This window comes from Rhinolophus sinicus, chromosome 17 (genome assembly GCF_057876585.1).
Source record: "Rhinolophus sinicus isolate RSI-liver-muscle chromosome 17, RSI-T2T, whole genome shotgun sequence".
Classification (NCBI taxonomy): domain Eukaryota; kingdom Metazoa; phylum Chordata; class Mammalia; order Chiroptera; family Rhinolophidae; genus Rhinolophus; species Rhinolophus sinicus.
In genome coordinates, this window is record NC_142517.1 from 120,692,457 (window position 1) to 120,715,427 (window position 22,971).

The 22,971-nt window shown below is 43.2% G+C and overlaps 2 long non-coding RNA genes across 2 annotated transcripts in view; one reads left to right on the plus strand and one right to left on the minus strand.

Moving 5' to 3' along the window:
• Positions 1–18,443, minus strand: part of LOC148754844 (uncharacterized) — a 27,227-nt gene extending 8,784 nt beyond the window's left edge. Inside the window, exon 1 of the long non-coding RNA XR_016019753.1 lies at positions 18,304–18,443. This is a non-coding gene — a long non-coding RNA (uncharacterized LOC148754844). The remainder of the gene's footprint in view (positions 1–18,303) is intronic.
• Positions 1,777–8,265, plus strand: LOC148754845 (uncharacterized). The gene is made up of 3 exons (XR_016019754.1): positions 1,777–1,976; positions 2,514–2,615; positions 5,376–8,265. It is a non-coding gene; the product is annotated as an uncharacterized LOC148754845 (long non-coding RNA).
• Positions 18,444–22,971: the final 4,528 nt, after the last annotated feature.

The window sequence follows — 22,971 nt, forward strand, 5'->3', positions numbered from 1 at the left end:
AGAAGACACAGTACTCCCTAATTCATTTTATGAGGCCAATATTAATTACCCTGATACCAAAACCTGGCAGGGACAACACAAAAAAAGAAAACTACAGACCAATATCTATGATGAATACCGATGCAAAAATCCTAAACAAAATTCTAGAAAATCGAATGCAGCAATGCATTCAAAGGATTATTCATCACGACCAAGTGGGGTTCATCCCCGGGGCACAAGGATGGTTCAACATCCACAAATCCATCAATGTGATACATCACATAAACAAAATAAAGGACAAAAATCATATGATTATATCAATTGGTGCAGAAAAAGCATTTGACAAGATACAGCATCCATTTATGATTAAAACACTTAATAAAATAGGTATAGAAGGAAAGTATCTTAACTTAATAAAGGCCATATATGACAAATCCTCAGCTAATCTCATAATTAATGGTGAGAAACTGAAGCCCTTTGCTCTTCGTTCAGGAACATGACAAGGCTGTCCCCTATCACCTCTGCTTTTCATCATAGTGTTGGAAGTCCTTGCCAGAGCAATCAGGCAAGAGAAAGAAATAAAAGGCATCCAAATTGGGAATGAAGAAGTTAAATTATCACTCTTTGCAGATGACATGATGCTATATATAGAAAACCCTAAAGACTCCACCAAAAAGCTATTAGAAACAATTAATGAATACAGTAAAGTTGCTAGCTACAAAATCAACGTACAAAAGTCCATTGCATTCCTATATACTAACAATGAAATCTCAGAAAAAGAAATACAAAAAACAATTCCTTGTGCAATTGCAGCAAAAAGAATAAAATACATAGGAATAAACTTAACCAAGAATGTGAAGGACCTATATGCTGAGAACTATAAGACGTTTTTGAAAGAAATTGAAGAAGACAGAAAGAAATGGAAAGACATTCCATGCTCATGGATTGGAAGAATCAACATAGTTAAAATGGCCATATTACCCAAAGCAATATACAGATTTAATGCAATCCCCTTCAAAATCCCAATGGCATTTTTTAAAGAAATAGAACAAAAAATCATCAGATTTGTTTGGAACCACAAAAGACCCTGAATAGCCAAAGCAATCTTAAGAAAAAAGAACAATACTGGAGGTATCACACTCCCTGACTTTAGCTTGTACTACAGGGCTACAATAATCAGAACAGCATGGTATTGGCAGAAAAACAGACACATAGACCAATGGAATAGAATTGAGAACCCAGAAACAAAACCACATAAATATGGACAGATAATTTTTGACAAAGAAGCTAAAAACATACAATAGAGGAAAGACAGCCTCTTCAAGAAATGGTGCTGGGAGAAATGGATAACCACGTGCAAAAGAATGCAACTGGACTGCTATCTGTCATCATGTACCAAAATTAATTCAAAATGGATCAAAGCCTTAAGCATAAGACCTGACACAATAAACTGCATAGAAGAAAACATAGGGACTAAACTTATGGACCTTGGGTTCAAAGAGCATTTTATGAATTTGACTCCAAAGGCAGTGGAAGTAAAAGCTAAAATAAACGAATGGGACTATATGAAACTTAAAAGCTTCTGCACAGCAAAAGAAACCATCGATAGAAAATCTCAGATCACATCAAGGTCAGTCGCCGTTCACCTGGGCCGATGGACTCTGATAGTTTTCCAAGAAAGCGTGCAATGTGGGAGGGACTGGCTACTCACAGAGAAAGTGCCTGCAGCTATGCATGAGTCAGGTGGGGTGGGGTCCCAGCTGAGTCAGCGGGGGGGGGGGGGGCAGAGGAGCTCACCAGACCAATCAGATTCAGATTTGGCTATGGTGGAGTGGGCGTTCAATACAGGAAAGATGGCGCCCAAATCACAGGAAGGGGACCGCTTATCAGGAAAATGCTGACTATCCTCTAACTCTCCCCCAGCAACCACACATCTCGTCTGCCCTCTGTATGTCTTTGAGGCCCCCCGAGTCACCATCCCTCCACTGGAGCCCAAGGTGAATGCCTCTGAGCAAGTGAGCCTGTGTGCGGGCCAGTTAAGAGGATGTCTGGGGGGTGGCCTGTTAGCTCAGTTGATTAGAACATAGTGCTGGTAGCACCAAGTTTGCCGGTTCAATTCCTGCATGGGCGACTGTGAGCTGCATCCTCCTTAAAAAAAAAGAAAAAGAAAAAGGACGTCTGGGTTTCTCACAGCCTTCCATCCCACCCAAATGATCAGAATCCCCACTGTTGTTCACAACCAGATGTTGTAGGGGCTCCTCTTCCAGGCACCAGTACTCTGGGCTGGGGACGCTGGTGTAGGGAGCTGGGGTCCCTCATTCCTTGGAGAAGAACAACGAAGTTGAGATATCCCTCCTGATTCTCAATCACCACAGGGAGGTTTGAAGCCCATTCCATGTCTCTACCCCTCCTACCAGTCTTGCCATGGCTTCTTCTGTGTATTTTTAGTTATAGGACTTCCGTTTAGCTACTCTTGAGATGGTTCTCCAGGTTGATTGTTCTATAATTTAGTTGTAATTTTAATGTGTTCACAGAAAGACACCGGCACAGTTTTTATCTGCTCTGCGTCTTGGATCTCTGCCTAATGAATATTTTCAACACTTGTATTTCCATTAAGTGCTCAAACATAATTTAAGGTATGTGTTAATAAAGTAACATGTGTTAAACATTTATTAAATATTTGCATGTATCAGATATTGTCATAAGCATTTTTAATATGTTAACTCATTTAATTAAAAAAATCTCTAGAGATAAGGAAACCAAAGACCAGAGTTGGCTCACGCCCTTAAAGTTTCCTTCCAACAGGATAAGCATGAATGCTATATAGTTAGTGGCAATGTTAAAAAAGAAAGATGTGAAAACCTTGTAGTGAGAAGACCTGGTGACTTTTTGAAATGGAAGCAGAAATGGGGCACTGGGGCAAGCGTGGGAGGAGGCAAATATTAATGAGTTCCATTCTTATGTGCTCAGCTTTGAAATAACTGAAAGCAACGTAACACTAGGTGGCAGTAGATCCCAGGCACTTAAAGCTACAGTCAACTCATTTCACTTAAAACTGCAAAATTATTAAGTGATTTATACCTTAATGTTTACATTTAAAAAAACTAACACCTTTCTGAGAAGCATCACTTTATACACACCATCACCACCACCACCACCACCATCACCACCATCACCACCACCAATTTCTACACAACTAGAGGGAGGAAACTGCTACTATGAAATGACTCTTAAGAAACTGGATGCTGATTGGTTATTGTTGAAAAATATATTTGCCCAAGGATTTCAAATCACCAGCAATACGGCGTACTGATGACACGAACCATGAAAAGTTTTAAGCTTATGTAATTGCATGTAGTTATGAATAAATATAACTTAGGTTAATTGTGCAATAATTGTGAGCAAACAGTTTTATAATTTGGTGTTCCCCAGTGTATATTAGAATTTGATGGCTCTGTTTAAAAGGAAAAGTTCATATAAGAGAACTGTTTTTTCTTACCATAATCACTTTAAATACAATCTTTAGCCCGTAGTGTTCAGAGTATTTCCTCTTTTCTACTCTGTGCTCTTTCAGGTTTTATTTTTTATTTTGAGCCCTGAATTATAAACACAAAATACAACACTGGACTTAGAATATGGGGCATTTTTCTACTTCAATTAGTAAATTTCAACATTTTGGAATTATTTTTCAAGTTATATCTAAGTGATATATTTCTGGCCTTTTTTCTCTCAAAAATAAACAAAAAAACCCAATAACTGGGAAGTTAGGGCTTAACTTGGGTCAGGAGTTACAGTCCCATTGATCCAGTTATAGAATGTTTTACATACCATGTTTCTCTGAAAATAAGACCTAGCCGGACAATCAGCTGTAATGCGTCTTTTGGAGCAAAAAGTAATATAAGGCCCAGTCTTATTTTACTATAAGGCCGGGTCTTGTATAATATAATATAAGACTGGGTATAATATAATGTAATATAATATAATAAAATATAATATAATACCAGGTCTTATATTAATTTTTGCTCCAAAAGAGGCATTAGAGCTGATTGTCTGGCTAGGTCTTATTTTCGGGGAAACACGGTACCTGTCTACAAATTTCTCCAGTTCTAGTAACCAATCTGTTTTACATTTAATTGCTTACCAAGCATCTCGCTGGCCAGCTCTGCTTCTATTTGTGCTAAAAGAAAGAAGGAAATGAATTTGCAGTGGTATTATGAAAGTTACATTTTTTGTGCTGATAAGTGGCCAGTTATAGAGTCTCCCTTTATAAATAAATGCTGTCAACCCTACCGTGCCCGGGAAAAGAAATTCAGACATTTGATACTTGCCAAACATAGTTTCCGTAGCAAATGTGCCGTGAGTAATGCTATTATCCTGCAGCTTCATTCACAGGTTCTTCTGTGGTTTGAGTGTTCCAAAGGCAAGGGTGAAAACACTGGTTTGGAGGGAAGCAGGACTTTTGCAAAAGAAACCATGAAAAATCCTAATTATCTGTCCAAGAGAGAAACTATTCAAATATTTTTGGCAGTGGTACAGGTTAATCATTGGCAATTTTTTTTTTTCTGAAGGAATGTGTCAATTTTTCTTCTATCACTTAGCTAGGTGATAAATATTGCAGCTATTTTTCTCATTAGCTTTTTAAAAATATCATTGCCGATGCATGCTTGGTATAATAAAAATTGCAAACTTGTAGTTTACAAGGTCTGACAATTAAGTTCGCGAACTTGCCACCATGCACTTACATTGGCAGCACTGTACGAACAGCTCGATAAGGTTTCATAACCTTGGTATATCAGTGTCTCACAGCTGTGTTCATGTCGACATGTGGTCTTGCTGGGTGGTGTTCATTATTATTATTGTGTGTTTTTGTGTACCATCGCAAGAATGTCTGAGCTTGAATTAGAGCAATGAACAAACATTAAATTTCTTGTTAAACTTGGCGGGAGTGGAAGTGAAATCAGAGACATGTTAGTCCATGTTGATGGGGAGAATGCCATGAAAAAACAGCAGTGTACAAATGGATTAAACGTTATTCTGAGGGGAGACAATGCGTCACTGATGAAGAGAGGTCAGGGCTGCCAGTCACAAGCTGAACTGGTGAAAACATAGCAAAAATTCATCGAATTGTGCGTCAAAATTGTCAGCTGACTGTGAGAAGCATAGCAGACCAAGTAAATATCAATAGAGAAACAGTTAGAAAAATCTTAACTAAAAATCTTGGCATGAGAAGGGTGTGTGCATAAATGGTCCCGAAGGAGCTCTTGCATCACGACAATGCATTAGCTGACATGGCACTGTCTGTGAGGGAGTTTTTAGCCAGTAAACAAATAACTGTATTGGAACAGCTTCCCTACCCACCTGATCTGGCCCCCAATGACTTCTTTCTTTACCCAAAGATAAAGGAAATATTGAAAGGAAGAGATTTTGATGACATTCAGGACATCGAGGGTAATACGATGACAGCTCTGATGGCCATTCCAGAAAAAGAGTTCCAAAATTGCTTTGAAGGGTGGACTAGGCACTGGCGTCACTGCATAGCTTCCCGAGGGCAGTACTTCGAAGGTGACCATAGTGATATTCAGCAATGAGGTATGTAGCAGTTTCTGTAGGGTGAGTTCGTAAACGTCATTTTCAAACTAGTAAATGAATATTGTATAACTGTTTCCCGAATTTGTGTGTAGCCAGTTATCTGATTTGGTTTTAATGTAGAACTAGCCATATAAAGGCATAAGCTACTCATCTAGCTCATTATTTATGATTTCCTGATGACTTTTTTCTTTTATTATTTAAATTTAATTGATTACCTGAATAAGGAATACGTATAAAAGGTACAAAAATTCAAACGGTTCCAGGAGGTATCAAGTGAGAAGTCAGTCTCTGTCCACACGTTGCTCGCTGTGCTTCAGCCCCCCTGCCTGTCACAGTAGAGAAGGGCTCTCCCCCCCTCAGCGTCTGCAGCAGCTGATCTCCCCAGTGTCTCAATCCCCCAGGATGTCGCCTCCTCAGGAAGCCCTTGCCACTCCATCACTTGAATAAAGAGACCCTGGTTTCCCCTTCATTATCTGTTTTCTAATTGTGTCCCCAGCCCACTCCAAGTACCCATATTTCTAAAGGCAAAAGCTTTGTCTTGTTCGTAGTTATATCCCCAGGATTAGGAAAATGCTGGCACATCATATTTGTTTCATTAATTAATCTATTAAAAACATATTTGTGAGGTCAGGCACTGGGATTATCAGAGAACAAAACCAGCAAATTCCCAGTCCTTAAGCAGCTTACATTCTAGTATTGTGAGACAAGCAATTATGAAAGAAATAAGAGAAATATGTATTATGACAGAAAGTGGTAAGTGCTGTGAAGAAAAATAAAACAAGAAAAGGGGACAGGGACTTCTAGCGGAGGAAGTGGGGTTGTCATTTTAAGGGGGTTTTTACAAAATAGTCATGGGGAAGGCCTCACTTTGAAGATGACATTGGAGCAGAGACCTCTTAAACAGAGGAGGGAGGGAGCCATGCAGAGATCTTGGAGGACAAGCTTTTCAGGCAGAGGGAACAGCATATGCAAAGCCCAGAAGTGGGGGCAGGTGTTGTTATTCTAGAAACAGCAAGGAGACCAATGTAGCAGAGTTGGCAAGGAAAGAAGTAGGAGGAGATTAGGTCTTCAGCAAAGAGGGAAAGTAAAGACATGCCAGATGGGGCAAGACCATGAAGACCATTGTAAACCTTGAGATGGAGAGCACTGGTTGATGTACATTTTAAAAGGATTGCTCAGGCTGCTGCAGTGAGAATAGATTGTAAAGACACATAGGAAGAAGTTGATGCTATTGCCGTCTTCCCATGGTGGGTTGGACTAAGGGAGATAGAAGTGAAGGAAGTGAGAAGTGCTCACGTTCTGGATATATTTTGAAGGCGGCCAACAAGATATGCTTATGATTTTGCTGTGGGTTTGAGAGAGAGAAAAAAGAGGAGTCAAGTTTGACAGCAAGGATTTGGACCTGAGCAACCAGAAGAACGGAGGTGCATTTATTGAGGAAGATTGTGGGAAGACGTGTGATGGAAGAGTGGAGATCAGGAGTTACGTTTTAGACATGGTCAAGTCTAAGATGCCTGTTCGAGTGTGCAGCTGGGGATACAAATCTGAAGTCAGAGGAGAGTCCAGCTGGACTCATAAACTCAGGGTAGAGCCACAAGACTAAATGAGCTCACAAAGGAGCGAGTGCCCCGGAGCATTCTTATGTTTAGAGGTTGGACAATGCGCAGGAACCAGCAAAAGCAGGATATACAGTGAGGTGGGAGGAAAGCTAGGTGGGAGGGGTTTGGGAAGTCAAGTGAAGAGTTACCAAGGAGAGAGTGATCAACTGGGCCCCCCCGCTGCTGGGAGGGTCAAGTGAAATGAAGGTTGAAAATACACCATTGGGTTTAGCAACGTGGCAGGGACCTCGAAAAGGATATCGAAGCTTATTTTCAGCCCTGAGATTATATAATTATCCTTTAAGTTTATACAAGTTACTTTATTGTGTAAACAATTAAATAATGAAAGAAGAGTCAAATCAGGCTAAAGCGACCCCCTCATCAGCAGTAACTTGATACTTCCCATGTTGCAGCACAAGGGTGAGAAGCAGGAGCCCTCCAGCTGTTCTGGACGCTATTACCGCCCTCGTTATTCCTTGGCACATTAACTCTGCTTAGGACTCTGGCTTTAAGTTTGGAGTCAGGATTCCAACCCAGATTAGCCGAGCTCCAACATCTTTCTTCTCATTACATTTTAATTTATTTTTTAAATTAAAAGATGTTTCAGCACTGAAACTTCTAGAAGTTACGTATCAGTTTCTTCATATTTTGCTTCACTTTAGAAAAATTTGACGTTGTCCTACAGGATGTTCTTTTTATTTTCTGTCAGGCATTTTTATGCTGCTTGTTGGTCTGAAAAACATCATTCCTCTAATCCCTAATTACATATGTGAGACAGTCATAGACAGATTAAGAAAGAGGATCCCATTAGAGGCAACAAGACAACAAGGACCCAGCCTCAGAAAACCATACTTTTGTTGTGATTGCTATGGAGTCTGTCCCAAAGTTCTGAGATGCTTAACATCCAAACTCATGTAACATAAATGATTTCTCCTATTTAAGTCCTTGGCCTGCCCTTAACCATAGATCTTTGGCACTTACTCTTCTTCCTCTCACTTGGGAAGTTCTATCTGCATGCCACAAATTTGACCATAGGCATTCATCAATGGTGTGCGAGAGTGTCATGGGCAGACTGCTTTCTTTCTTTCTTTCTTTCTTTCTTTTTCTTTCTTTTCTTCTCTCTCTCTCTCTCTCTCTCTCTCTCTCTCTCTCTCTCTCTCTCTCTCTTTCTTTCTTTCAACATTTTTATTTAAATATAGCTAACATACAATATTATATTAGTTTCAGGGGTACACCATAGTTATTCAGGACTTACATACCTAAAGAAGTGATCACCATGATAAGTCCAGCAACCATCTGACACTATGCAACACTATCACAATATTATTGTCTATCTTCCCTGTGCTGTACATTACATCCCCGTGGGTTTTTTGTTTGTTTGTTTTACTTTTTTTTTTTTTTTTTTAAGATTTTATTGGGGAAGGGGAACAGGACTTTATTGGGGAACAGCGTGTACTTCCAGGACTTTTTTCCAAGTCAAGTTGTTGTCCTTTCAATCTTAGTTGTGGAGGGCGCAGCTCAGCTCCAGGTCCAGTTGCCGTTGCTAGTTGCAGGGGGCGGAGCCACCATCCCTTGCGGGAGTCCAACCGGCAACCTTGTGGTTGAGAGGACGTGCTCCAACCAACTGAGCCATCCGGTAGCTCAGCAGCAGCTCAGCTCAAGGTGCCGTGTTCAATCTTAGTTGGAGGGAGCGCTGCCCACCATCCCTTGCGGGACTCGAGGAGTTGAACAGGCAACCTTGTGGTTGAGAGTCCACTGGCCCATGTGGGAATCGAACCGGCAGCCTTCGGAGTTAGGAGTATGGAGCTCCAACTGCCTGAGCCACTGGACTGCCGGGCCGCCCCACCCCCGTGGTTTTTTTACACCTAGAAATTTGAACCTCTTATTCCCCTTCACTTTACCCCCATTTCCAAATTTTTCAGTTACATTTGACATTCAGTATTATTTTATTTTAATTTCAAGTGTACAGCATAGTGCTTAGACATTTATATAATTTAAGAGGTGATTTCCATGATAGTCTAGTACACACCTAGCAATATAGTTATTGCCATGTTATTGACTATATTCCCTATGCTTTACTTTACATAGCCATGACTATTTTGTAACTACCAATTTATACTTCTTAATCCCTTCCTCTTTTTCACCCACCCCCAACCTCCCTCCCATCTGGTAACTGTCAAAATGTTTGCTGTATCTTTGAGTTTGTTTCTGTTTTGTTTGTTTATTTGGTCTTCAGATTTCACATATAAGTGAAATCATATTGCATCTGTCTTTCTCTGTCTGACATACTCCACTCAGCACAGTACCCTCCAGGTCCATCCATGCCACCGGAGATGGCGAGAACCCATTCCCTTCCCTGGCCAAGGAATACCACCTCCTCTTTATTCATTCTTCCATCGATGGACACCCATACCGCCTCTACATCTTGGCCATTGTAAACAATGCTGCAATGAACATAGGGATGCACATGTCCCCTTGAAGTAACGTTTTGGGTTTCTTCGGATAAATACCCAGAAGTGGGTCCTGCTTTGTCTCTTATTATAGTCTTTGTTTTCAAGTCTGTTTTGTCTGGTATAAGTATTGCTACCCCAGCGTTTTGTTTGTTTGTTTGTTTGTTTGTTTGCTTTGTTTCCATTTTCATGACATATTTTTTTCCCATTGCTTTACTTTCAGTCTGTGTGTGTCTTTTGATCTAAAGTGAGTCTCTTGTAGACAGCATATGTAAGGGTCTTGTTTTCTTATCCATTCAGCCACCTTATTTTTTTATTGGAGCATATAATCCATTTATATTTAAAGTAATTGTTGATAGATGTGTAGTTATTGCCATTTTATTATTCATACTTTTTATCATTTCTTCTCTCCTCTTCCTCCCCCTTCTCCTTCTCCTCCTCCTCCTCCTCCTCCTCCTCCTCCTCCTCCTCCTTCTTCTTCAAGAAGTCCCTTTAACTTTCCTTGTAATACTGGTTTGGTGGTGATGAACTCCTTTAGCTGTTTCTTGTCTGGGAAGCTCTTTATCTGTCCTTTGATTCTAAATGATAGTTTTGCTGGGTAGAGTAATCTTGGTTGTAGGTCATTGCTTTTCATCACTTTGAATAGTTCCTACCAATCCTTTCTGGGCTGCAAAGTTTCTGTTGAGAAATCAGCTGACAGTCTTGTAGGTAACTAACTGCTTTTCTCTTGCTGCTTTTAAGATTCTTTCTTTGTCTTTAACATTTGGCATTTTAATTATGATGTGCCTTGGTGTGGGCCTGTTTGCATTCATCTTGTTTGGGACTCTGTGTGCTTCCTGGGCTTTTATGTTTATTTCCTTCCCCAGGTTAAGGAAGTTTTCCATCATTATTTCTTCTAATAGGTTTTCAATACTTTCTGTCTCTCTTTTCTTTCTGGTACACCTATGATGTGAATGTTGATATGCTTGATGTTGTCCCAGAGGCCCCTTAAACTATCCTTATTTTTTAAATTTATTTTTTCTTTTTGCTGTTTTGATTGGGTGTTTTCTGCTACCTTATCTTCTAAATTGCTGGTTAGATTCTCTGCTTCATCTAATCTACTATTGATTCCCTATAATGTATTCTTTATTTCAGTTATTATACTCTTTATTTCTGACTGGTTATTTTTTATGTTTTCTATCTCCATTTTTATGTTTCCTATCTCTTTGTTAAAGTTCTCCCTGAGATCATTGAGCTTCCTTATAACCAGTGTTTTGTACGCTGTGTCTGGTAGATTGCTTGTCACCATTTTGTTTAGTTATGTTTTTCTGGAACTTTGTTCTGTTCTTTTACTTGGGACATGTTTCTTTGTCTCCCCATTTTGTCTGCCTCCCTGTGTTTTTTCTATGTATTAGGTAAAGTTTTTATTTTTCTTAGTCTTAATAGAGTGGCTTTATGTAGTAGGTGTTTTCTGGAACCCAGTGGCACAGTCTCTCTGGTCACCTGAGCCAGGTGCTCAAGGTGTGTCCCTTGTGTGGGTTGTTGTTGAGACTTGGTTGCTGTTTACACACCAGTGGTAGGGACTGACCCTCAGACTGATTGGTTGTGAGGACTGGCTGTGACTACAGTGGAGGAGTTGTTGTGCAGACACTGAAACTATGGATTAAGATTCACTTTAGCAGGGCTCTGGTTCCTGCCATTTGATTGTGTTGTCCTTGGAGGTGGCCAGGGGATGCCTTCAGCTGAGTCCAAAGCTGGCCACCAGGGGTGCCATTCCCGGGGCCTTCTGGGAGAAGACCTGCTGCTGGTCAAGTTCAGCTGAAGCCTGTGCACTGCCCGGGGTCACCTGGCATGAGTCACAAAGCAATCCATAAATGGCTATTGCCTGCACTGAGCTTGGAAGTTTCTCAAGAGGCCAACCAGTCAACCAAGGCTGGCTGTTGCTAGTGCCTGGCTTAGGAGCTGCCCAGCCAGAGGTATAGGATAAGCTGAAGCCAAATGCTGCTTGTTTGGATATTGTGAGCCTTTAAGAGATTTTAGGAGAGTCCCAGCATGAGCCAAGACAGACCATATGTACAGAAAAGCCACTGTACATATGGCTTGGGTGTGCCCAAATTTGGGTGGAGCGGAGTTTTAGAATCACCAAGGCGGGACAAATGAAAGGTGTTTGCCAGGTTGATGAAGACACAGATAAGGTGGTTGCCTGTGAATGCATGCTGGGAGTGGGGATGGCTCAACAAGAAACAATGGCTTCCACCAGCTCCTCCTTCCAGGAGAAAGCTGTCCCTCCAGCCCCTACCCTGCAGCCAGACAATTCATTTCCTCCCCATATATCCCTGGTGCCTTTTGAGCTGCTTACCCAGCACTGGAGGTCAGAGTGAGTGAGTCCATCAGTGAGTAAGTCCATGTGCATGCCCTTTAAGAGGCGTGTCTGGGACTCCAGCCATCCTCCATCTCATTTAGCCACAATCTCTGCTGGTTTTCACAGCCAGAAGTTTTGGGGACTTCTCTCCGTGGCACTGGATCTGTGGGCTGGGGAGCCTCCCGGTGTGGGGTAGGGCCTCTTGCCCCTCCAGGGGTAGCTCCACAGCTGAGGTATCCCTCCTGTTTGTTAATGGTCACACGCAGGTGTGGAACCAGCCTGTTCCACCTCTGTGGCCCCCCTTTGAGTCTTGAGGTGGCTTCTTCTGTATGTCCTACAATGCTTTTTTTCTTAAAGGTACATAAAATGACGGAGTCTTACAATCCACAGGTGTCTCAGTTTCAATGAACTATGACACAGTCACTCGCAATCTATCCATGCTGAACACCTACACTACTGTAGGTGCCCCTTCTGTGTGCCCCAAGGCTCCCGGCTTATCTCTGTCTTTTATCTTAGTTCCCAGCACACCATTTCTTCCAGTCAATATTAGCTACTTACTATTTTCTTACTTTCTCTATTTGTATAATGGAAATATTTCTCAGTAACTCATCATCCTTTTTTGGAAATGATACTCTGTAAACCAAAGGCATTGCCCTTTTTTTCTTACTAGATTAATTTTTCCCTCTCAGGAAATGCAATTGACATACATTACAGAAAGCCTGGGCTCCAGTGCTAGCAGAGGCAGGAGGTCTGGGGAGGAAGTCAGGGATGCGGGTCCTCTTCAGGCCATGCAGGAACTTCCTGGCTTCTCATGGTCCAACCCCCTTCCCCTGGCTCACTGAGCCTGGGAGCTTGGATCAGGGAAAGAAGACACTGAGTTTGCCAATCTCTGAGGTTTTTCTTGCCCTAACTTCTGGAGTTCTTCTTCTGACTCCTTTTCACTGTACATTTTCAGTGGGAAAACAGTTCTGCTCAACCCCTTTGTGCCCCGGGGAGGGAGAGATCTGAGACCACACAGGCCTGGGCATCGGTGCCACTCTCTAGTGCTGAGTAAAATCTCACCTGCCCTGAGCACACCCCTCTGCCACTCAGCCTGTCCAACTCACAGATCAGAGTCTAAGATCCAGAGAGCCATTCTGAGGTACAAATAATGGGAACACAAAAAAGTGAGCATCAGCTGCCAGGAGCCAGGGGACACCCCACTGTGGTGACTGTTTACTTGTCTGTCTCCTTAGGGCTGGGTCTTGTGTAACTTTGTGCCACTCTCACCCCGTCTGCCATACTTAGCAATCGACAGCACAGAATAGGTACTCAGGACATGCCCAGCAAGTGAATATGGCATATGTGGGTGACTAGTGACAGTGTAAGTGGGAGAAGTGACCTACTAGGTAATTGGGGAGGAGGAAAGCAAACGAGGAAATTAGCTGATGCCACGAGGGGTGTTAAGGAGGGCCTGAGATTCAGCACACGAACAGCCAATATGCTGGGAAATTATTAAGAAACAGAAAAAGGATTGAGGCAGATATGTGTTGCTTTTGTTTGCCCAGTATCCGTCCCTTGTGCATTAGCTCCCCAATTTTCCTTGAATTTACCACCTCTCCCCACTATCAGCCCATGTGATTTGAATGAAGTGACTCTACCCTGGGGTCTTGCAGGTGGCCCCGAGGCCTAGGCCCAGGGCAGGCATGTTACAGAATTCGAGTGTCTTCCCTTAGACTCTTGCTGGAACAACTGGAAATGGGCAGTCTTTCCACAGGGCCTCTGAACTCCCTGCATGCAATCCTGGAGCTGCTGGTGGCCTGTTTGTCACCACAGGGAGCTCCAGCCTGAGAATAAAGCCAACCCAAAGGAAAGCTGAACAAAAAGATGAAAGAAGATGCATTCCTGACGTGCTTGTTTGAATCCCTTACTCCAGCCAAGCCCAACATCCCCGGGACTTTTCATTAAGATGTATTAGGTTGGTGCAAAAGTAATTGCGGTTTCTGCAATTATTTTTAACCTTTTAAATCGCAATTACTCTTGCACCAACCGAATACCAATAATTTCCTTTTTTTCCTCCCTTAAATCAGTTTGAATTAAGTTTCTACCAGAGGCAACCAAAAATGTACTAATTAATACAGGTGACAGATTTTCCCAAACTGGCAGATTTGAAACAGTTGCAGGTTTAAAAAAGTAAAGTCTTATCATAACAAACAGAATTGGAAATTGTACTATCAGAGATGAGCTGGAGATCAGTGCTGGGACAGAAGAAAGCTTCCAAGTCCTCCCTGGTACTGCCAGGCTGACATGGCTGGAGTGCAGGGGCTGCTGGGGCCGGAGGACATTCCTTTCAGCCCAGTGAACTCAGGAAATAGAAACCTCACTCTGTCCTGTTAGCAGGTGCCGCTACCTTCAAACAGCGCTTGCAAAAGTCCCCGCCAGCTGACAGCAAGGTCTCTCAGGCCTGTGGGTGGGGGGAGGGCTGGTGGACACCTGTTCTGTGAGTAAAACACAGAGAAGCCCGTATATACTCTCGCCACCCCCAGTGTGACAAGGGGGGAGTTTCTCCCCGCTCAACACAGCATTATTTACATTGTAAACATGGCTTGCATAATTTAGCCTCTGTTTTTCTGGCTAAACATTACCCACAGCTGCCTGCTAGATGGAAAAATGGCCAACAAATCACCAAGCAGGTATGTGTCAGTGAAGAATTTCCTACTAACCAGCAGGGATGTTGACCCTTCATTTGAACAGCCTGGGGGTGAGAGGTCATAAAAATCACTTGTGCAGAGAGTTGGGGTTGCAAGTAATTGCTTCCCTCCCCTACCCCCCAGCCCCATACTGAGTCCAGAAGCAAGGACATTCTCAGATATTATAGCAACCTCACATTCATTCAGCTGGCACATTCTTTAAGCAGACAACTCAGGCCAGTGGCAACGTTTTCATGTGTTTTTCCTCCCAAAAGCCATGTTTTCAGGGCAGATTAAAAATTTGTTCTGCTTTCCAGTGCTTTGAAGCTTTCCATATGTTCCTCAGAAATGAAACAGACTTAAATATTACTTTATTTATGGCACTTGTTGCTGGAGAGGTTGACATTACTTAAACTGCATACCAGGTATAGTCCTGGGGGAAGCTTTTGACATATTTATCTCATATATGGATCAATAAAACATGTGTGTGTGAATATGAGTTTTATTTTATTTCTTAAATGGAAAATTACCATACAGACAAGCAAATTTAGGCTTGGATAGACTAAGCAACTGGCTCAAGGCCTTAGAGCTTGTATGTAAGTGAGAGAACATTCTCTGAGTCTGTTGGACCCCTAGCTCTATGTTCTGTCTACTTTCTGTCACCTCCAACCACATAGTGAAGGAACGGCTAAATTCTAAATTTCAGTAAGGAACAAAACTGTAAGTTGATTTTTCCCGTCTTGGTATTCTAAAAGCACTTAACTGTCCTTGTCCCTCATTTCAACAAGTCAACTCTATCGAGATATAATTTGCATACAATAAAATTATAGTTATTTAATTTTAAAATTTTAAGCGTACAGTTGACTGAGTTTGGACAAATGCATATATTTGTGCAACCAGCACCACAATCAAGATACAGAATATTTCTATCACCCCAAAAGTTCCCTCATGCCCTCTTGCTGCCAATCTCTTCCCCCCATGCCTGGCTCCTGGCAACCATTAATCTCATTTCTAACCCCAAAGTTTGCCTATGCTATAATTTCATATGAACGGACGCCTGCGGCATGCACTCGTTTTTGTCTGTTTCTTTCACAGAACCTAACGTGTTCAAGATCATTTACATACCAGTAGTTTGTCCTTTTTATTGGTGCACAGTGTCCTGCTGGGTGAATGCAGCACAATTTATCCCTTCACCAGCTGATGGGCATTTGGACTGTTTCCGGTTTTATACCATCGTTAGTAAAGCTGCTCTAAACATCCATGTACAAGGCTTTGATTGAACATATGCTTTCCTTTCTCTTGGGTAAATACCAAGGAGTGGGGTCTCCGGGTTAGATGATCCGTGCATTTTAACTGTGTAGGAAACTGCCAAACTATCCCATCTTTCCAACCACAGTATATGAGATTGCCAATCGTCCCACATCGTTGCCAATACTTGGTATAGTCAGTCTTTGTGATGTTAGTCATCCTAGTGGGTGTTTAGAGACATCTCATTGTAATTTTAATTTCTGCCCCTCATTTTCACAGAGAATTATAAGCTGGAGGGTTAGATCTTAAAATTCTGCACTCATGGTCTTATCGGAAGGCCATAGCTATGGGCAACCCCCATGGGCTCTAGTCAAGACATGTGGAGAAAACCTATCCTTTGGAAGACAAACCCCATGCCGAGATTTGTCTCAAAGCTTAGTTTACCAGGAAACCCACTACTCGCCTGTATTGTTACCGAGAAGACTAGTCTAAATGTGCAGCTGCTCTGGTTTTGAAAGGAGAGGGCTGACTTAGCTCTACCCACTGGGCCGTAGTCTTGACCTCAACCTCCCTGAGTACCCTGGGCATCTCCTCAGGATCCTGATTAAAGAACAGATATATTAACAGTGTGTCAGGCACCGTTCCGAGCACTGGTGACCGGCCCTCATAGGGCTTACTGTCCAATGGAGAAGACAGATACCACGCAAGCAATTACGCAGGTAACGTGTGTTATGAAAGGCAAGTATAGTACCCATGGGCGTATAACAGGCAGACTTAACCCAATCCCAGGGATCAGAAAAGTGCTCCAGCATTCCAGGAGAGGAAAGACAGTGTACAAAGCTCTGAGGAGGAAGAAGCAGGGTGACTTTGATGAAACAACTGAAGCCCAGTGTGGCTAGAGCCTAATAAAAACAGAGACCCAAGCTCATTGCAGAATAGGTCCTGGGCCTTTGTATTTTTGCCACGTTCCCTAAGCTGTCCGGATGCCCGAAATTTGAGAAGCACAGCCTTAGAAGAAGAACGCACTGGGCTGCCTCTCCCACACCATGCCAACCACAGCCTTGTATTGGGTGGAACTCCACTCCTAACAGATCTGGTCTAAGTCTCCACATCATTCAATCTGCTATCATTTCTTTAACCTGTTTCCAGATTGTGTTTTTTTTCATTATTATATGCCTTTATTTATTTTTAAAATAAACTTTACTCGTGTACTTATATACAGCAATTTTACCAATTAAAAATTTAAAAAGTCAACAAGTTTCAACAAATATATACAGTTATAAAACCACCATCACTCCAAAAAGTTCTCTCGTGACTCTTTGCAATCAACCCTCTTCTCCCACTCCTGGCCCTGAGCAACCACTGATGACCTTTCTGAAACATATAATTTTATATAAATGAAACCATATAGCATGTAGTCTTCTGTGTCTACTTCTCATTGAGCATAACACTTTCGAGTTTCATCCGTGTTGTGTATGTCAGTAACTCATGTCACTTAATTACTAAGCGGTATTTGTGTACATAACTACAATTGCTCACCAATTGATGGGCATTTGAGTTGTTTCCAGTGTTTGGCTATTATGGATAAAACTTCTATGAAAAACAAGTACAAGTTTTTGTGTGGACATGTTTAATTTCTCTTGGGTAAGATGTGGGATTGCTGGGATATGTGGCAGGTGTGTGTTTAACTTTAGGAAACTGCCAAACTGTTTTCCAAAGTGGCTGAACCCTGTTGCATTCCCGCCCAAAATGTATGAAAGTTCCAGTGTCTCCACATCCTCACCAACACTGGTATATTAGTCTTTTTAATGTTAGCTATCTCAGACTGTACATTAATAAAATCATTCTTCCTACAGGAAGAAAAACGGATGGAAAGGGACAAAAGACTGTTTAGGTGGCTTTTGTACTAGTCTAGGTGGATGGCGTTGAGAGACAGTTAACAAACCTCTGGTCTACTTTCTGGCTGCAAGAAAGGGATAAAGAAAATTTACCTTTGAATGTGTTGAATGCACTGAATATACAGAGGAAATAGGGACTTGACCAGAGTTGAACAGTGATCAAGTGGCAGAGCTAGAAGAAAACTCTTGTCCCACCACAGACCTGCTCCTGACCCTGCTTTGGGGCCTGAGGACCCCATCAGTGGAGGAGGAGGGGTCAAGGCAAAGAGATGTTCTTGTCTCCTTGGCTGGAATGTAAATCCTCTGGAGCACAGACCCCTTCCCTCTCGTTGCTCAGAGTTTAGTAAGTGAGTGAAGAGAACAGACCTTTTCTAACGGTCTTTCCACAGGAAGCTGTTTCTCTGACACTCTCTCAGGTCTCTCATCTATTTACCTGCGGCCTCTTCCTAAGCCGGCCTAGACATGCGAAAGAGCAGCACTACCTGCAACATCACCGCAACGCTTGAACAAGGTGAAGTTCATTGCACTCACTTTGCAAGGATTGATTATCATAGTTTTTATCTTCCAGGATTCCAGTAGGACAGGCTGCTAAGTCCTCAGGCCCTGCTCCAGTGGCTCCATCCTCTCAGCTGTTTCCATGAAGCCACATAAGGACCTGTTTTCACCCCCGCTCTCAGAGCCGACTGAAATGGGCGCTGCCCACAGGGAGTGCACTATGAAGACCGAGTGGCTGTACACATACGCCAATCAACCACACAGCTCCCAGTTCACCAGATTTGTCAAGAGGCCAGTCAGCTCTAAGCATTCCCTCGAAGAAAAATGCTCGTTTATTGGGAGAACAGTGTGGAGCTTCGGCTGAAACAACTTTGCCTTCAACAGCAACTTTTTAATCCCTTTGTCCGGTGCATGAAATCAGTTCCCAGAACACATTACTAACAGGGGTTATTAATAACCGTGGGACGTCTTCCCAGTCTCCAGACCAATTGGCAGAATCCTCTGGTTCCTTCCTTCTGGATGTTTCGATTATTTAGAGCTGGGAAGTGGCCTCACTGAAACCTGGACAGGTTTTCCCCCAGCTTGGGAACTGCAGACCACTCCCTGCTCCAAACCCCAACGCACCAAACCGACCCGCCAGGAGGCCTTGCCCCTCCTGCCCCTCCCTGCGCTGGCTCAGCCTGGCTGGCGTCTGTGCTTCAGCGGAGATGCTCCTGCTATCTCCAGGGGAGGTGGCGTGTACCTCTCCTCCAAGCGCAGTCTCAAGTGTTGACAGGGATCCGTGGAGCCGGCCTGATTTAGAACGAGGTCACTGTGAGCTGACTCCTGCCCTTGTGGACTCCTGAACCACTTGCGGCTGTGGAGGCCCCAGTGTCAGCTGCTGGGCAGGTGCTAAGTAGGGCCCAGATCTTAACTGGGAACATTGGGGTGGACACTTCTCCAGGAGGAGCTCCGATCAGCGCAGCAGCGCCCATGGCTGGGGGAGTGTCGTAAATGTAGGTCTTCCTCCAGAGCTTGTCCTCAGCTGTCCTCCTCTTCCTCTTTCACCTGTTCTCGGCCTAGCTGTGCCTGTGGCTTTACCAGGGTCCCGACTCACGAAACTGCTCCTCGGACTCTCACCTTCCCAGCTCCACACTACCCATCTGCCTGTGGCCACGTTGTCAGAGATGGCACACTGGCATCCTAAACCCAGCTTGGCATCCACACTGGGGTGGACTGGCCTGGCGTCACCTCCGTGCCCCAAGCCTGTTAACTCACCTGTAAAGAAGCTAAAACAAGGACACCTGCCTGGTGAGAATTAGTAACGGTGGGAACAGAGCACCTTCCCCACCAGCATGCTACAGGCACACACTGAGTGACCACCAAGGGCTGACCTCACTTTCCCGACACCTGCTCACTCGCCTCCTACATCATTTCCCAGCTAATGGCTCCCTTAGTCATGCAGACCGAATGACAAAGCAGTACTCTTCTTTTCTTTTTTGTTGTTAAGGAAATTTGGCTAAGACAATGATGAAAAAATTGCATGCTATATCTTCAATCTGGCCTCCAGCCTATAGCTTATTTTCTTCTTAATAAGAAAGGTAGATGGAGACCTATGATCTCCATTAAGGTTAACTAGAGCTGCTCAGTGAAGTGTCTCTGGGTTGAGAATGTTTCCTAATCTCATCTAACTGTCCTGTAAGTGGGTTTTATCTCACACCAGGATCGGAGGCTAGCAGTTCTTTCTCAGATTGGGTGCTTCTGCCCACAAAGCAGTATTTTTGTACATCTTTCATTATTTTTTTCTTTTGTGGTTAAATATACATAACATAAGGTTTACCATTTTAACCATTTTCAAATGAACAATTCAGTGGTGCTGAATACATTCACATTGTTGTGCTACTGCCATCCATCTCCAGAACTTTCCCATCTTCTCAAACTGTAACTCTGTACGGGTTAAACACTAACTCTCCACTCCCCCCTCCCACCAGACCCTAGCAACACTCTTCTACTTTCTGTCTCTACGAAGGTTGCTACTCTAGGTTCCTCATACAAGTGGCATCACACAGTAGTTTTCTTCTTGTGACTGGCTTATTTCACAAAGCTTAATATCTTCAAGGTTCATCCATTATTGTAACGTATGTCAAAATGTCCTTCCTTTTGAAGGCTGATTTATATATATACATATATATACACCACGTTCTAAAAATTCATAGATTTGTCTAGTTTTTAAAAGCATTTTTGGAGAGGAAATTCATGAACAGAGTTTAAAAGCCACATGTTACAGAAGACTGTGCAGGGAAACCTTGTCCCCTCCTGGCCAGAGGCAAGCCCCACCCTCACTGGCTCCTGGCTTGGAGGCTGCCCACCACTGTCATGGCTGACCACGGCAGGGCAGGGCCCCCACCTGGGGCTGCTTCCTCCCCAAGTGCCTGGAGACATCTTTCTCACAAGAGCCAGCACAAACGCCTTCCTTTGAAAGGCCTCTGAACTCCTTCTGCCATCTCAACCAGAACTTCGCTCACCTTCCTTTGTGCTCCTACGACAGTGACCCTACTCTGACTTTGCTCTGTAGCCAATTGCTACTCTCCAACTCCCCCAAGATAAGGAAACCCCTGGAAAGAAGAAAAGGAAACTGGTTTATCTTGGAATATCCCCAGATCTAGCCAATGCCCTGCAAAGAGGAAGCACAGTCCACATTTGTGGAATCAAGAGGACAGTGCCTGGGTGACTTCTTGGCACAGGCCTGGGTGCAGAGACTGGCCTGTGGGTGTTACTTAGCTTCTCAGAGCCTCCATTTCCTCAGAGCACTGGGGGATGATGGTCTTTCCTCACAGGCTTGCTGAGAGGACTCAATCAGTGTAGGTTAAGCACTTGGGTGTTTAATAAATGTGCTTCCTCATAGATGGGAGCAGAACTAGCTGTTAGGTGCCAGCGGTTGTGACACTCATGCACCTAGACAAACGGACCCTGGTGCAGTGCTAAGTGTCCCCCTTTACACACAACTGAAAGAAGGGAAGTGGGTTGCTTTGGATGAGGGAGGCTGGTTCCTGCAGCAGAGACAAGGGGGGAAGAGTGAGTGCCTCAGAGGCGTCTCCAGTCCTGGGTACTGCCGTGGAGGCTTCCACAGAGGGGAAAAGCCCCTTCTGGGAGAGGGATTTATTTATATAGGGGACGATCTTGGAAAGGGGGCACATTTTGCACGTGGACAGCTGGCCAGAGGTGTGCGGCCAGTGTTGTGTGTCTTCATACTGCTGTGGTGGTTTTATTTCTTTTTCTTTTCCTGAATAAACCCTCTTTTGGTGAACTACCTGGAGAATTATTTCGTCCAGCCGACAGGTCAACCCTGACATCTGCACAGAAGCGGCAGCTCACCAAGCCCCACCCTTGCTTCCTCTTCCCTCTTTCCCAACTATCTCTTCCTGTGGGGCCCTGAGGGGGTGGGGAGCATTGCCAAAGGATGGGGATTTAAGTGCACTTAACCCCTGAGCCCAAATGCCCTGATGCCACAAAGCTCAGTTCAGCTTGGCCTTGCCTCTTCATGGAAAAATTCTCTGGTGCTTTCTCATTTGACAGGGCAACCAGAGAGGCCTCAGTTCAAAAAGGAAAGCTGCTCCTTTACCCATTCACTCATTCATTAATATTTATGAAACAGCTACAAAATGGCATGGCAGGCACTGTTCTGCGGGGTATAACTTGCGTTTGTACAGACTTACAGCCACTCCCATTTCCCATTGTCAGTCCCATCCAACCCTCCCCCTGTCTGTCACCTCTTATTCCTGAGGCTGCTGGGACTGTCCTACCCACTGGCCCTCCCTGAAACCAGGTGTAGGTTTCCGCTTTCTCTGTGTAATGCTTGGTATCTTTTGTCTGTTGCTTTTTGGTTTTCTAAATTTTGTGGATGTCTCTGATAGGTAGTCATCTTCTTTCCCTATTTCTTTGTCTTTTGGATTTATGCCTGTTCTGATCCTTTCATTAACTGTTTAGTGATGTTTCCAGTTGAAATAAAGATAAATTCTGGTGTTCCGGCTGCCATACTTAATTAGAATTTCCTTCCAATTTAATTTTCACTTGAAATACAAGGTGTGATCAAACAATATGGTGAATGTTTAAATAAAAAAATTTGTTACAGTGAAAGGCATATTACCATTAATCCCCCTCAAAATACTTCCCCTTACTTCAAACACGCTTATCCCACCATTCTTGCCACTTTCTGAAGCTGTTTTGGAAGTCCTCTTTCATGAGTGTCTTTAGTTGCACTACTTATATATGGTTGATAAACATTTAGATTGTTTCCAGTTTGAAGCTATTTTGAATAAAGGTGCTATGAACATTCTCATAAATGTCATGTGGTAGTTATAAGCCCTTATTTCCTTTGGGAAAATGATAAGGAGTGGAATTGCTGGATCATAGATAAACTTATACGCAGCTTTAATCAATACTGCCAGCCTTCCAAAGTGAGTGGATTCTCCCTGGTTTCTCCGTCTCAGTCTCCTTTGCTGTTTGTTCCTCATCTTTGTAGCCTCTAAATGTTGTGTGTCCAGGACTCAGTTCTTGAACCATTTTTCTTTTCCATCCATACTCACTCTCTTGGTGGTCTTATCCAGTCATACGGCTTTAAATACTGCTATGGACTGAATTGTGCCCTCCCCAAATTCACATGTTGAACCCTTAACCCCCAATATGACTGTATCTAGAAATTGGGCTTTTAGGAAGTAACTAAAG